Source organism: Pelodiscus sinensis, chromosome 7 (genome assembly GCF_052426305.1).
Source record: "Pelodiscus sinensis isolate ZL-2025 chromosome 7, ASM5242630v1, whole genome shotgun sequence".
Classification (NCBI taxonomy): Eukaryota; Metazoa; Chordata; order Testudines; family Trionychidae; genus Pelodiscus; species Pelodiscus sinensis.
The window spans coordinates 20738213-20753436 of NC_143058.1; the positions used below are offsets into that span (position 1 = coordinate 20738213).

At 51.0% G+C, this 15224-nt stretch overlaps 1 long non-coding RNA gene across 1 annotated transcript in view; it reads right to left on the minus strand.

Moving 5' to 3' along the window:
* Positions 1-575: 575 nt before the first annotated feature.
* LOC112544788 (uncharacterized) overlaps positions 576-15224 on the minus strand; it is a 40621-nt gene continuing 25972 nt past the window's right edge. The window contains exon 3 of the long non-coding RNA XR_012905141.2: positions 576-1418. This is a non-coding gene — a long non-coding RNA (uncharacterized LOC112544788). The remainder of the gene's footprint in view (positions 1419-15224) is intronic.

The window sequence follows — 15224 nt, forward strand, 5'->3', positions numbered from 1 at the left end:
TGGGAAGTAGACCAGGAGCTGTACCTCACCACCTGGCGGGAACTGACACAAGAGACCCAAGGCCAGTGTTCCCTCTAAGCGGGGTGGCAGCAGCTTCACAGGCGATTCATCAGCCCTGCCCAGTCAGAGGCTCAGGGCTCTGTTCAGGGAGCTGACTGACTGGGTAGGGATGATGAATCACCTGTGAAGCTGTGCTGCCAAGCAGCGTAGAGGGAACACTGCCTGCAGCGTGTGTGCGGCATCCACAGCCGCCCTCGACTGCCTGATCGTAGCCACTGAGCAGTTGCGCAGCTGCTCTCCCACTCCCTCTCCTGCCCCTCTGGCTTCTCCCTCTGCCCCCCGCCAGGACTGCCAAGGCCCTGTACATGAGGTAGTGGGACCACCTGAGGCAGGCGCCACTCCTGAGTCAGGTGCCACATAAGCTAGCCCCATCGCTGAGCCTCTACTCTCCTCTTCTCTCTTCCTCCCCCCTCCTCCTCACTCCCAGGTTCTTTCCCCAGTCCCTCCCCAGTCACAATTACTCCAGTTAAACAAAAAATAGATTTGCTTGGTTCAAAGCAAAAGGTCTAGTTTATTTTATCAAAGGAGAAGGGGAGGAGGAAGGGTGCCAGGGAAGGCAGGAGTGTGGAAGAAAAGGCACAGAGGGGCAATGCACAGGCCCATTGTGGGGAGGCACAGAGGAGAACCTTATCGGTGTTCTTGTCTGAAATTCTCCCTCAGGGCCTCCCGGATGTGCATAGCCCCCTACTAGGCCTGCTGGATGGCAGCCATGCATAGCTGCTCAAATGTCCTGGCAAGCTGCTAGGCCTCTGCCTCCCACCCGGGAAGGAATGTCTCCCCCTCATTCTCACAAACATTGTGAAGGACACAGCAGGCTGCCACCACTTGGGGGACATTCTGCTCACTGAGGCCCAGGAGGGTTAGGAGGCACCAGAACCTCCCTTTGAGATGCCCAAAGATGCCCTCTACCACAATGAAGGCCCTGCTGAGCCTGGTGTTGAACCATTCCTTGATTTGGTGAAGGTGTCCTGTGTAGGGCTTCATAAGCCACGGGAGCAGAGAGTAGGCAGCATCCCCCACGAAGCACATCGGCATGTCCATGTCCCTGACCCCGATGGTGCAGTTGGAGAAAAAAGTGCCAGCTTGCATCTTTTGGAAGAGGCTGGAGTTCCTGAAGATGCAGGCATCATGAGCCTTCCCTGACCACCCGTGATGTCAGTGAACTGACCTCATTGGTCCACAATGGCCTGCAAGACCATGGAAAAGTACCCCTTCCAGTTCATGTAGTCGGCTGCTCGGTGGTCAGGGTACTGCTGAGGATGTGGGTGCTGTCAATGGCCTCCACCACAACTGAGGAAACCCATATCACTCTGGAGGATGATCTGGCAGAGCAGGATGGTGCTGATGGCCCTCACCACCTGCAGAACATAAGAACGGCCATACTAGGTCAGACCAAAGGTCCATACAGCCCAGTATCCTGTCTGTGGACAGTGGCCAATGCCATGTGCCCCAGAGGGAGTGAATCGAACAGGTAATGATAAAGCGATCTCTCTCCTGCCATCCATCTTCACCCTCTGACAAACAGAGGCTAGGGACACCATTCCTTACCCATACTGGCTAATAGCCATTTATGGACTTAACCTCCATGAATTTATCTAGTTCTCTTTTAAGCCCTGTTATAGTCCTAGCCTTCACAACCTCCTCAGGCAAGGAGTTCCACAGCTTGACTATGCACTCTGGGAAGAAGAACTTCCTTTTGTTTGTTTTAAACATGCTGCCCATTAGTTTCATTTGGTGGCCCCTAGTTCTTATATTATGGAATATGGGAAATAACTTTTCCTTATTCACTTTCTCCACACCACTCATGATTTTATATACCTCTATCATATCCCCCCTTAGTGTCCTCTTTTCCAAGCTGAAAAGTTCTTTATTTTGATAGCCTCTCTAATCTCCCTTAGCATTTCATAGTAACTATTACTGTCCTGATCAGGTGGTCGATAATAGATCCCTACTGTTATATTCTTATTAGAGCAGGGAATTACTATCCACAGCGATTCTATGGAACATGTTGATTCATTTAAGATTTTTACTTCATTTGATTCTCCACTCCCTCACCCGCATGACCTGTTTTGTACCCCGGAATGATTGTGTCCCATTGAGTGTCCTCACTCCACCAGGTTTCTGTGATGCCTGTTATATTAGTATCCTCCTTTAACACGAGGCACGCTAGTTCACCCATCTTATTTTTTAGACTTCTAGCATTTGTGTACAAGCACTTTAAAAACTTGTCACTGTTTATTTGTCTGCACTTTTCTGATGTGGAGACAAACAGGGAAGGGGGACTGTGCCACATGAGCAACATGTGGAGAAAAAAGAAGAGGAACCCTGCAATGAGCTGGGGGTTCAGATTCTGCAGTGCCATGAGAGCAGCCTACAAAAACTGCACCATGAGGTACAGCATGAGGTTCAGGAGCTGGAGACTCCTTGGCAGCAGGACTTGCTCCATGGTGGGCATGCTGTAGTGTCTGTAAAGGAAACCAGAGCAGGCAGTGAGAAGGCTTTGCTGTCCCTCAAGGAGGTAGGCAAAACAGAGGAGCCTTAGTCATGACTGTACAGGCGGGTCCTTTTAAGCACACGTCTCAGATAGCTTCAGGAAATAGCTACAGGAAGTAACTACTTTCCTGATGTCCTTCTCAAAGTGCTTCTGGGAGGGCTTTGAATATGATTGAGGCGCCAATCAGTGTAGATGCTCTGTTTTGAAATAGCTCAGCGCTATTTTGATGGGTATCTGCAGTGTAGCCATGCTATTTCTAAATAAGCTATTTTGGCATTTTTATTCTGAAACTAGCCAATTAGCCCATCATAGGACGGGACTGGTCTATCCTCCACGTCAGTCTTCTCTCTTGAGCCTTCGGTCTCTCGCTCTGTGTCTCTTTCTCCTCCTCCTTCTGCCTCCCCCTCTCTCTCTCAGCTCTCCTTCTGCCTCGCTCTCTTTCTCTTCTCCCCCTCCTGCCTCTCACTCTCGCTCTCTGCTCTCCTCTGTCTCTGTCGGGGATGCATGCTCATCCAGGCCCCACCCCCTGGGTGAATACGTCACCACCCCGCCCCCCTTTGCCTCCCGCTATGGTGCTTGGCTGACTTCTGCGCCACTCAGTTGGGCCGCCACGTGGGAGCAAGCGGCGCAAATGGCCTCTCTCTCTCTTCTCCTCCTACTGCCTCGCCCTTGCTCTGGCTCAGCTCTTGTCCACCTCCTGCCTCTCTCTCTGTCTCTCTCTTTCTCTTTTCCCCCTCCCGCCTCTCACCCCTGAGCTGCATGGGGAGTGCGGACCCCAAACGGCTGCTTGCGCTGCTTACTTCTGCGCAGCGGCCTGGCTGAGCAGCACAGAAGTCAGCCAAGCACCACGGCGGGAGGCAACAGCGCTGCCCAGAGGAAACAGCCAGCGTTTCAGCGTTACAGAGTCACAGACATTGGGCTACTATAAATATGATGTATAACGCTGCTATGTAGACATATCCTGTGTTCTTACTGTTTTCTCCCTTATAGGTCCAAAAGTCTTTCTTTAAGGACCTAAAATGGGAGTGGCAAGTAGAATTACCCATCCCCTCAGTGTTGAGGGGTTCCATACACCTACTTTGGTTAATTAACTTCTGGTTTCATATCAACTGTTTTTAACAAGCATCATTTCGTTAGCCCTTGGATTATATTAATGGCACCTTTTTGGTGTAGACTAATCTAATTTAGCTGCCTGGCACTTTTACATTTCTTTATAACATTCTTTACTGAAAATAACTTGTCCTATTTTCCACGGTAAATTTCTAAGCAAGCAAACTTAAAAACCAATTCTCACAATAGCATCCTGCAGCTTAATGGATTTCACAGCCTCAAGTTAGGTGCCCAATGAATGGGGAGAGTTAGCCCCTCTTCCCCCCAAAGAGACTCCCAAAAGTAGTGTTCCCCGTAAGTAGAGTGCTTTCGTGCAACTGCTCAGGAAAGATTCAAATGCTGCCTAGCTGATTAGCAGAGCACCCACAGCTGGGTTTTGTTTCTATTCATGCCTCGGTGCACATAAACAAATTTATTCCATGCATGAATGGAAAAAAATCTGCACATGGATGGAAAACATTAGAGGGAACATTGCCCAAAGCCACTTATTGGGGAGCTTCCTAAGCTAGGCAGTAGACAATGCCAAGGAAAGTGGTTATGAGCTAAACTGGCTCTGCAGAGGGAGATAGGTGCCTATCTCCAGACCAAGGAAGGCACCTCCTTCCTTTTAGAACTGACAGTCATATATCCTTTCTCTCCTGGTGTTAGGTGCCTAAACCAGGTCAGATCTGTCTCATACAAACAGACCGTGGTGGCTCTCTTTCCTGCCCTCCCTTACCTTCCCCTCCCCCTGCGCTGTACCCTAGGCTATGTCTAGACTACAGGCTTCTTTCAGAAGAACCTTTTTTTGGAAGAGATCTTCCAAAAAAACTTCTTCTGAAAGAGAGCGTCCACACACAAAAGTGCATTGAAAAAGCGATCGGCTTTTTCAAAAGTTAGCGTCCACACAGAATGGATGCTATCTCACGTGTAAACTTTGATTACTATGGACAGAATGGCCACCAGCACACTTCTGCTTTTCTCTCTTTCCTATTCTTTCAAAAGAACTCCCTTTTCCCCATCCACACATGCCTTTTTCCAAAAGAGCTCTTTCGGAAAAAGGTTTCTTCCTCATAGAAAGAGGATTACCAACTCCAGAAAAACCCCTCTGTCCTTTTGATTTATTTTCAGAAGAATGCAATTGCAGTGAGGACATAACTCAGGTTTTGTTGGAAAACTGGCCGTTTTTTTAAATAAACTCTGTAGCAGGGTTTCCCAACCTATGGATTGAGACCCAAATATGGGTCGCCATTACATTTCAAAAGGGTCACCAAGTGTCTCCCCAGGTGGCTTGGCCCTCCGTCTTCCCCCTGTTTTTGAATTGCCTTGGATCACCAAGTCTTCCTGAATTGTCAAAATGGGACCCATCTGGAAAAGGTTGGGAACTGCTGCTCCTTAGGGTAGCCATATCCCTAGTGACTAGAACAATCATTTGGAAAGGGGGAAACACAAGTTCAATCTCCAGTCTACCTAGTTTGGTGGAAGGACTCAAAACAAGGTTTTTTACCTCCCAGGTGAGTACCTAACCACTAAGCTACAGGGTATTCTGGATTGTTGGTGCGCCTCTGTCCTATTGAAGCTTCTCCACTTTTCATGAATTACTTAAATAGTCAATAGGGACACAGAAAAAGAGAGAGGGTGGCTCTGTAGCCCAGTGGTTAGGGGAATACCCATTTTGTGACTCCCATAGAGGGTTAGGCATGATTTAGGTCCTGAGCAGCTCAGCAGAATCAAGAGGACTAAGATTTCTGCAAGGTCAGCAGTTTTTGACACAATGGGGACTCTGGACACTTATTGGTTTATGCAGAAGCTGCCCAATGGTTTTGTGAAGGCCAGTGGTGCTTAAACATTGGACTTAAGTACCCAAATCCCTCCTGTGAGTTGAGCCTCAGTACTATAAAATGCAGAGAAATAAGATCCTAAGAGCCAAGGTAAACTTTCCAAAATCATCTCAGCTTTTGGGTATTTTAACAACCAAATTCAAATCAAAATCCTTTGTCTGCTCTCCCCAGGCCTAACTTGATCTCCAAGTCTAGGAAGGAGGAACAGCCTTCCCAAATAGCAGTGACCTTCCATATACAGTTTTGATGTTCAGACCTGAATACTAATGCTACGTCTATACTATGATCCTCTTCCGCAATAGGAAATGCAAATGGAGTGCTCATTTGCATACATTGTGCTCTCATTTGCATTTCCTCCTCTGATCCTTTTTGCACAAGAGGTTTTTGTGCAAAAAAGTGCTGTGTAGATGGCTCCTTTTTGTGCAAAAACCCCCTTCTGCAAAAGAGCCATTCGTTCTCATTTTTTGAGGAAGAACGGCTCTTGTGCAAAAGGGGGGTTTTGTGCAAAAAGGAGCCATCTACACAGCGCTTTTTTGCACAAAAACGTCTTGCGCAAAAGGGATCCGAGGAGAAAATGCAAGTGAGAGCGCGACATATGCAAATGAGTGCTCCATTTGCATTTCTTCTTGTGGAAGAGGATTGTAGTATAGACGTAGCCTACGTGTGTGCCATAGTTTCACAGCGTTTAGAGCCTATACAGTGTTGCAACAGTGCCAGTGCTGTGTCTCTAGTTTTGTCCACATTTCATTCCAAAAGTCTTTTTCCTCCGTTATTTTTCTCTCACCTGTGAAAGTTCCCATCTGAATGAGCTTGATGTACAGAGCACCAACCCAGGATGGGTATCTTATTTTTGAAAAATCAGGGATAGGGGTATGGCACAAATCTCACTGATTTTTAATAACAGGAGAAGCAATTGTTCATTTTTTCTCATACCTCTGATCTCAAAAATACCATTGCTTATCAAGCTAAACTTAGGCAGCCCAATAGTCTTTATTGTGGAAAAGTGCCCTTGTACTGAATATATTTGGAACACAATGTGAAACAAATAAGCTATTTTGTTCCTTTAGCACTGAAATTGTGTGTATATGGCTGGCAGCTGTTAAGTCCATATGGTCAAGAATACACAAAACCCATAAGGTAAATGTCCTCCAATATGAATTTGCACCACAGACTGTCATTGCTCTCCTGAAGGTGGTGATGACTTTTCAGAAGGATCATATGCATGTTTATAAGTATCCAAATAAGTTTAATGCAGTAGTCCATTGCTATGGCAAAGCACTGTTATGGTATGTTGGCATAATACCCCATGTGTAAATATCCTGGGTGAACAGAATGTACATACTTTCATGGGCCAAGTTCTGTCACCCCTTTTGGTTGCTTTGTGGACCAACCCCATTTGAAGATTCTCCCTTGCATGGAGGCATCTGAGAGGAGCATGAAGCCATCATAGATGCTCATGTGACACTGACATAACATAGGAGGCTTGGAGAACAGAGGTGTAGGGGTATGTCTACACTAGAAAGTTAGTTCGAACTAACGGACGTTAGTTCGAACTAACTTTCCTATGCGCTACACTAGCGCTCCGTTAGTTCGAACTTAATTCGAACTAACGGAGCGCTTAGTTCGAACTAGGTAAACCTCATTTTACGAGGACTAACGCCTAGTTCGAACTAGCTAGTTCGAACTAAGGGCTGTGTAGCCCTTTAGTTCGAACTAGTGGGAGGCTAAGGCTTCCCAGGTTTCCCTGGTGGCCACTCTGGCCAACACCAGGGAAACTCTATTGCCCCCCTCCCGGCCCCGGAGCCCTTAAAGGGCCACGGGCTGGCTACTCACTTTGTGCCAGTTGCAAGGCTGCCAGCACCCGTGCCTGCACAGCCTGCACCTGCCACAGGATGAGCCAGCCATCCGAGGGCTCCCAGCCCTCCACTGCTCCCCACGACCAGCCTGGCGGCTCCCGGGAGCCTGCCCGGGGGCGCAAAAGGCGGGCGCCCGCCTGGTCAAGTGCGGAGATCGTGGACCTCATCGAGGTTTGGGGGGAAGCCTCAAATGTCCACGATCTCCGCACTAGCCACCGGAACGCGGCCGTCTATGGACGCATGGCTGCCAGCCTGGCCGCCAGGGGCCACCAGCGCAGCCGGGAGCAGGTGCGCTGCAAGATTAAAGACTTGCGGCAGTCCTACTCCCGGGCCTGCCTGCCAGAGGATGACCCGGAGGCCTGCCCCCACTTCCATGCCCTGGACCGCATCCTGGGGCCTCATGCCGTCCCTGCCCCCCGGGACGTGATTGACCCCGGGGCAGAGGGACCGCTCCTGGACACCGAGGAGGAGGAAGAGGGCTCTGAGAGCCAGGAGCCTGCCGCCAGCCTTCCCAGGACCCGGGACCCCCGAGGCACCCCACAGAGCCGCTCGCCTGCATCATCAGAGGCCGGGGAGGCGTCCACCTGTGAGTACCCTCGTGTTCCCCTTATGTGTACGGGGGGCTGGGGTGAGAGGGAGCCCCGGGACCGTGCGCCTGGGCCTTGCCCACTACGGAGCAGCAGCTGGGGATCCTGCAGGGGCCCTGGCCTTGCAGAGGGGAGCTGGGTTTCACACACCTGGGCCCCTGGGGTAATTGACCGCTGGTCTTCTTGCACCACAGCTGCAGCACCGGGGACTGCAGGGCGCACCACACCGCCTGCAGCAGCCGCCCGCGCCCGGGCAAGCAGGACAGCCAGGAACTACCAGAGGCGGCATCTCCGGTTCCTGGACCGACAGCTCCGTCTCCAGGACCACTGGGTCCAGGAGGACCTCAGGCTGCGCCAGAGGAGTCTGGAGGCCCTGGAGGAGCAGGGCCGTGCCCTGCGAGGCCACCTCCAGAGCCTGCTAGACCGCTTTCCATTTCCTCCTCCCCCTGCTCCCCCTCTTGCTCCCCCTCTTGCTCCCCCTCTTGCTCCCCCTGCTCCCCCTCTTGCTCCCCCTCTTGCTCCCCCTGCTCCCCCTGCTCCTCCTGTTCCTCCTGCTTCCGCTCCTGCTTCCGCTCCTGCTTCATCCACACCCCCTGTCCTCTCTGCCCCCCCCTCCACAACCATTCCCCACCGACGCCCCCGGACCCGCAGTGTGGCGAGACGGGAGAGGCACCCAGACTCCCACCCCTGAGCTTTCCTTTCCCTTCCTCCCTTCCCTCCCCTCCCCTTCCAGCTCCCTCGTCCCAGGTTTCCCCCTCCCTTCTCCCACCTTCATTCCTCCCTCCCCCACCCCAGTTCTCTGAAATAAACAGACGTTTTTGTTTGAAAAACAGGTGTCTTTATTGTACAGTAGATAGGGAGGGGAAAGGGGAAGGGGGGGGGGTAGGGTGGAAGAAGGCCCCGGTGGGGCATGCAGGGAGAGGTCAGTCCTCCTCCTCCTCCACCTGGAAGCTCTCCCGCAGGGCTTCCCGGATCCGGATGGCCCCCCGCTGGGCTTCCCGGACGGCGGCGGTGCGGGGCTGACCGTAGTGTCCAGCCATGCGGTCAGCCTCAGCCATCCAGGCTGGCAAGAAAGCCTCCCCCTTCCGCTCACACAAATTGTGGAGCACACAACATGCCGCCACCACGGGAGGGATGTTGTGCTCGGCCAGGTCCAGACGGGTGAGGAGGCATCGAAAGCGGGCTTTCAGTCGCCCGAAGGCCCCCTCCACCACGATGCGGGCCCTGCTCAGCCTGTTATTGAAGGCCTGGCGGGAGGGATTGAGGTGCCCCGTGTAGGGCTTCATGAGCCAGGGCTGCAGTGGGTAGGCGGCATCCCCCACCAGGCAGACGGGCATGTCCACGTCCCCGACCCTGATGTGGCGGTCGGGGAAGAAGGTCCCGTCCTGCAGCCGCTGGCACACGGAGGAGTTCCGGTACACCCGGGCGTTGTGTGCTTTGCCGGACCAGCCCACATTTATGTCCGTGAACTGTCCCCGGTGGTCACACACGGCCTGCAGGATGACGGAGAAGTACCCCTTGCGGTTCACGTACCGGGACGCCTGGTGTTCCGGGGCACGGATGGGGATGTGCGTCCCGTCGATGGCCCCCCCGCAGTTGGGGAAGCCGAGGGCGCCGAATCCCCGGATGACGGCATCCGGGTCGGCGAGGCGGACCACCCTGCGGAGCAGCACCCGGTTGATGGCCTTGACCACCTGCGGAGAGAGACACAGCAAAGCGTCAATCAGTGGGGCGCCCGGGTGGCTGGGAGCATTCATGCCCTGGCAGTGCCCCGCGCCCCACTCCCAGAAGCAACCCCCCTGGCGGCGTGTAGTACGGCCGGGACAGCCCGACCCCTCCGGTGCGGGGCGCCTTCGCCTCCTCCCGCCCCCCCCTTTGTCCCTGGGGCGGCCCATCCCCTCCTCGCAGCCCCCCTCCCCCCCGGCTCGGTGGCCGATGAGCGCCGTACCTGCATGAGCACTGCTCCGACAGTGGATCTCCCCACGCCGAACTGGTTCCCGACGGATCGGTAGCTGTCCGGCGTGGAGAGCTTCCAGAGGGCGATGGCCACCCGCTTCTGGAGGGGGATGGCGGGCCTCATGCGAGTGTCCCTTCTTTGCAGGGCATGGGCGAGCCACTCGCAGAGCTCCAGGAAGGTGTCCCTCCTCATCCTGAAGTTCTGGGTCCACTGTCGGTCGTCCCAGCGCTCCAGGACGATGCGGTCCCACCAGTCGCTGCTGGTGTCCAGACGCCAGATGCGGCGGGGCACGCCGGTGCCGGGGCGCCGCCGCGGCTCCTCCACGGCCCCCAGGGCGGCCAGGCGGAGAGGCAGGGGGCTGACGTTCCCCAGGTGGTGCCAGGCAGCCTCGAGCCATTGCTGGCAGGCTTGCAGCAGCAAGTCCAGAAAGTGCACCAGAAGGTGCAGGGCGAGCCGTGGCTCCATGTTGCCACCTGCGGCGGTCCCCCCCGAAGGGAAGCACCGACACAGACAGGCACAGAGACCGACGCTTTGCTGTCCCTCGGCGAGGTTGGCAAGCAAGCAGGAAAAGCTGAGAACCGGCTGTCCAGGGGGGGTCCCTTTAAGCACGAGCCTCAGATAGCCTCAGACAGCAGCCACACAAAGCAACTGCTGACCTGATGCCCTGCCAGAACCGGTTTCAGCTGCCCTTAAATGCCCCCCTGCGTCCAATCAGTGTGGACGCGCTAGTTCGAACTAGCAAAACGCTAGTTCGAACTAGTTTTTAGTTCTAGATGCGCTAGTTCGAACTAGCTTAGTTCGAATTAACTAATTCGAACTAAGTTAGTTCGAACTAGCGCTGTAGTGTAGACGTACCCTAGCAGTGGTGTCCCTTATGCATTGGTGAACGCCCTGAAGTCAGCCAGAACCCTCGCCTCCTCCCTCCCCACCTCCTGAGACTGTGGTGGCAGCCAATGCAAAATTGATGCAGCTTTGAGGCTTCTCCTGTCTGTGGCAGAGTGACTTAGCAGAAGCTGGCCAGCACTTATAACTGGGGATGAGGGAAATGTAAAAGTGGCTTTAAATGACCATTGTCCTCTTGCTCCCTCATAGGAGCGCATAGATGGAATCAAGCATCTGAATTCAATTCTTTCATATAATTCTATTAGAAGACTTATCCTAGGTTGCTTGGGGCTGGTGGTAGGGAGGGTGCAAGAGTCAGGGCTTTGGGAGGAGGGAGCGCTTGGGATAAGGGATGGATGGTTCAGTGCAGGAGGTGGGGGGTAGCCACCAGCTTCCCTCTGGGGCCAGCCTTGGGCTGCACACCCTGCCACTGCCTGGGCTGCGCACCCTGGCTGCCGGTTTTTCCCTGGGTCTAGCCAAAGGGGGAGGCCCCATTCACCAGCCATCGGCTTCTCTCTGGGGCTGGCCTGAATCCAGGCAAGGCCACACACCCTGGCCCTGGTTTCACTTTGGGGCCACATACCCTGGCCACCAGCTTCTCCCCAGGTGCTGCTGGCTAGCAGTTGGGGGTTCTTGCTGCCCCTTGTGGTCATTTTTCTCTTGTGCTTACTGCCCCTCCTTGTGGTCATGATTGAGTATAACTGTCCCTGCTCCCACACCCCTCTCTTTCTGGTTGATATGAAACAATCACATTCCACGCACATCCCAAACCCTGGCCTTGCTTTAAAGCATGATAAGAGGAAGCTGCATATCAAATATGATGGTCTTGGCTCTTACCATTTCGGAGTTGTTCTTGAATAAACTGACTCACAGATGGATGGACAGACGCACATTTCTAAAATATACAGATAGGGCTACTGTTATTGTGTGAGTAACTTGAAAGATTGGCCACAAAGTGATAATGGTAAGGAAAATTGGAAGGAAAGTTCCATCACAGGCTTAATTTGGCCTTAGAAATCAGAGTGTGATATGACATCTATATATAACAGCATGAGATAGCAATTAAAATTTAGGGGTTCAAATTCACCTTGCACATATCTTATCACTATTATTTTTAAATTGGTCTAATATCTGTCTAGGGCACCCAACACTGCAGAATATAAGATGCACAGCCTTGCAACAATTTTTCAAGTGCCATACACTGGGAAATGTTAAATGTTTGCAGTCTCATGTATTTTTGTGTGTGTTTCCCATGTCATGCAATGTAATGTGACAACATGGTCTTATGAAATAGATGTATTATATCAGAAATTACAAGAGCTGACCAGGCTGGATGGATAGAGGGTTACTATAGAAACTTTTGCTCTCTGGAGATTTGGAATCACATCCTTAATAAGTTTGGTTGCCTTATCTGTGTCCCTAGTGGATACTTATCCACATCACGAAACCACTACACAATCTGGCATGATTGATAGTCCGTGCTCAGGAGATGCCTAGAAATAGCTTAGTAAGAATGCAAACTGAGCTGCCTAGCTTGGGAAGAGAGAAGTACGTGCCAGCACTATGCTTCGCTCTAGGCAGTGAGTGCTTTTAGCCCCACATTTCTCTTGGTGCCAGCCTCACCCCTAAGAAATAAGGTGAAACTCTCAGTAAAATCCCCACAGGCCCATGAAAGCTCTTGACACAGAGTTTAAGTGCTGTAGGTGACCCTATGCACCATGGGGATTTTACCTTCTAGCAGAAAAGGCATGCCTACATGGGCCCAATAGGTTGGGGTGAATTCCACCTGTGTAGCTGTTCCTTTTGTTTCATTAGCAATACAGTGCTGTAGGGGAGAGGTCTGTGTTCAGTGCTCTGTATCATAGACCGAGGCCTAGAGTCTGACAGCTGATAGAATCACTGAGGACTCAGAAACACAAACTGAGTCCAGACTAAGTCCCCCCTGAAATCTGATCTTTTTTCTCAAGTTCCACTTGTCATACCAGTGGGGCTGACAAATGCCAGGACCCTGAGCTAGGGAGGGGTGGGACTTAGCAGCCCCAGAAGGGGCAGGCCTTGGGTGGAAGGGGTGTGACTGTGAGCGCAGGCCATTTTGAATCACCAAGCCCTGGGGTAGTTGCCTCCAGTGTCTCCCCGTCGGAGGGCCTGCATCATACTATAACTCTTACTGATCCCTTAATTTAAGCGGCTTCTTCATTTTCATCTTCATTTTAGCCCAAAGTTACTGTTATTTCACAGAGGCATGGTGCCTATCTATGACTGTTAAAAATAACTTACATGAGAAATGCAAGGTCGTAACACGGATTAGAGAAAGTCATGAAGGCTCAAGACATGAGTGCCACAGCATTTTATATTTCCTGCATGATTCATTTTTGTGCCCCGCATTCCTGGCCTTTGTCTCATTATGCCCACATTTAGGCCTTGGGAGCTTGAAAGGTTATGTAGCTAGTATATTTTTTAGCTGGATGTTGGGGTACAGTGAGTCTTGGAAGTTTGTAAGCCAATGTCTCTGGATAGCAAGTGGAATGTAGCCTGCCCTTGAGACTCCTGTACTTTTCAGCTTCTCTGCATGAAAAGAAACACTATTTAGAATCCCCGACACTGCAGCATTAGATTAAATCAGTCTCAGCCCATTACTTTAAATAATCAATACCCATAAGTGCCATGATGCTGTCTCTTGCTTCACTGTGAAAGCTGACTAGTTAGTGGAGTAAACACATAACGATAGTTTTCATAGATTAATTTTAGGAAAATTAAGCATTCAGTGTTATGATACTTTGTTCTCTCAGCACCTCCCAGCACAAATACAGACTGGGTCAAAGATCAGAGAGTGAATAAAGCAAATTTTTACCAAAGATTTTCACTGTCACTTTTACGATAAACCCGGGAAGCCTTATATATCTATTCCACATGCCACAGCTGTCTCACTGGTATGTGCATAATGTTCCCTCACACTCTGTAGTGATCATCTCAGATACCACCTCCTAGCACAGAGACACGCAGCTGTGTTTGCAGAGTAACTGAAAGTTTCTATTCATTGCTCAGGGTCAAGCAAATCCTAAAGACAAGTCAAATAATCTGCAATACAAACCCAAAGCCAGACCCTTGCTTCTGATCTAATCTACCTCACGTTCCATCAGACTGTCGGGCTACACATAATAGTGCCAAACATTATCATTTTTTGAGGTTTACCGGATCTTTAGAAAAAGCACCCCATTTTCAAAATAACCACATCTAGACTGCGGTTTCAATTTCAAAATAGTGCTTTTTTGAAAGAGCGCCATTACGTCATTATGCAAATGAAGCACGGGATATTTAAATCCAGGCTTCATTTGCACTTTCGAAGTGCATCCCTCTGCCGACAGAGGGATGTAGTCTAAACATTGCCTTAGAGAGCTACTGTAGTGCAACAAAAATAATTGCTCAACGGTCTTATTGCAACAGCTCGGAGCTCTGTGCAGTGGGGTGATGGTCATGAGGTACTAGCCTGAAGCCTGCTCACAGACTAATGAATGTTATAATCAATTGTTATTGGTGCCAGGCAAAATGTTTCTGTTATCAAACAGATGTTATCTGATTGTTGTTAAATGCCACCTACTGTACTTTAAATTCACTGATGTCCGCTTCACTCCCAAGAATTCACATAATTAACAGCACCATTGACAGAAGAAGAACATTTCCTAAAAAGCTCTCAGGGACCAATAAATCCAGTATAGGTATTTAATTTTACAACTTCTTATGGGGGTTCTGAGTATTATGGAGGGGAGGAATCTCTCAATATGGCTCTTATTCAGACAATCGCATGCTAGGGAGGAGACTACCACCAGCAAAAAGTGCCCCTAGAACAAGCACTATATCTTAGCAAAGGTATGGGAAGAAAGATGGGGCTCTACTCCACAAACATCTTTGAATCCTGAGAGCCCTCATCTGTTTTGTACAAGAAGTGGTTATTCAAGTGAAACACAGCACTCTTAGAGACGTCTTCTAAGCCAGAGAACCCACTTGAGACGCCTTTCCATGCCTGGTATCAAGATGTCTCTTGGGCGGTTATGAAGCAAAATGCACTTCCAGTTTACAAGTGCTGAAAAGACCTTGTAGCAGAGGATAGTTGTGATTGTATCTTATTGACTGAGAGCCACCCTGAGCTCTATGACGGTGCTATATTCAGATTGCCTTTTTTTCCATAGACAGAGGATTCAAAACAAAAAAACACCGGATCTAATCATCTTCCTGGCAGGGGCATAGCTGTGTGTGGGCTGAGTGGGAGATAGCCTACCCACTTTGTATCCAGTCTTCCCGGCCAGCTCTCCTCATGCCCCAGCTCTTGCACTGCTCCTCCAGCCTGCTCTGGGCTCCAACTGAGGAGCAGGATCAACATGTCGGAGCTTACCCCACTCTGCCAGGCACTCCAGCCAGCGAGCAGCGATCGCCCCACTCCATCTGCCCACTAAGCTCTCC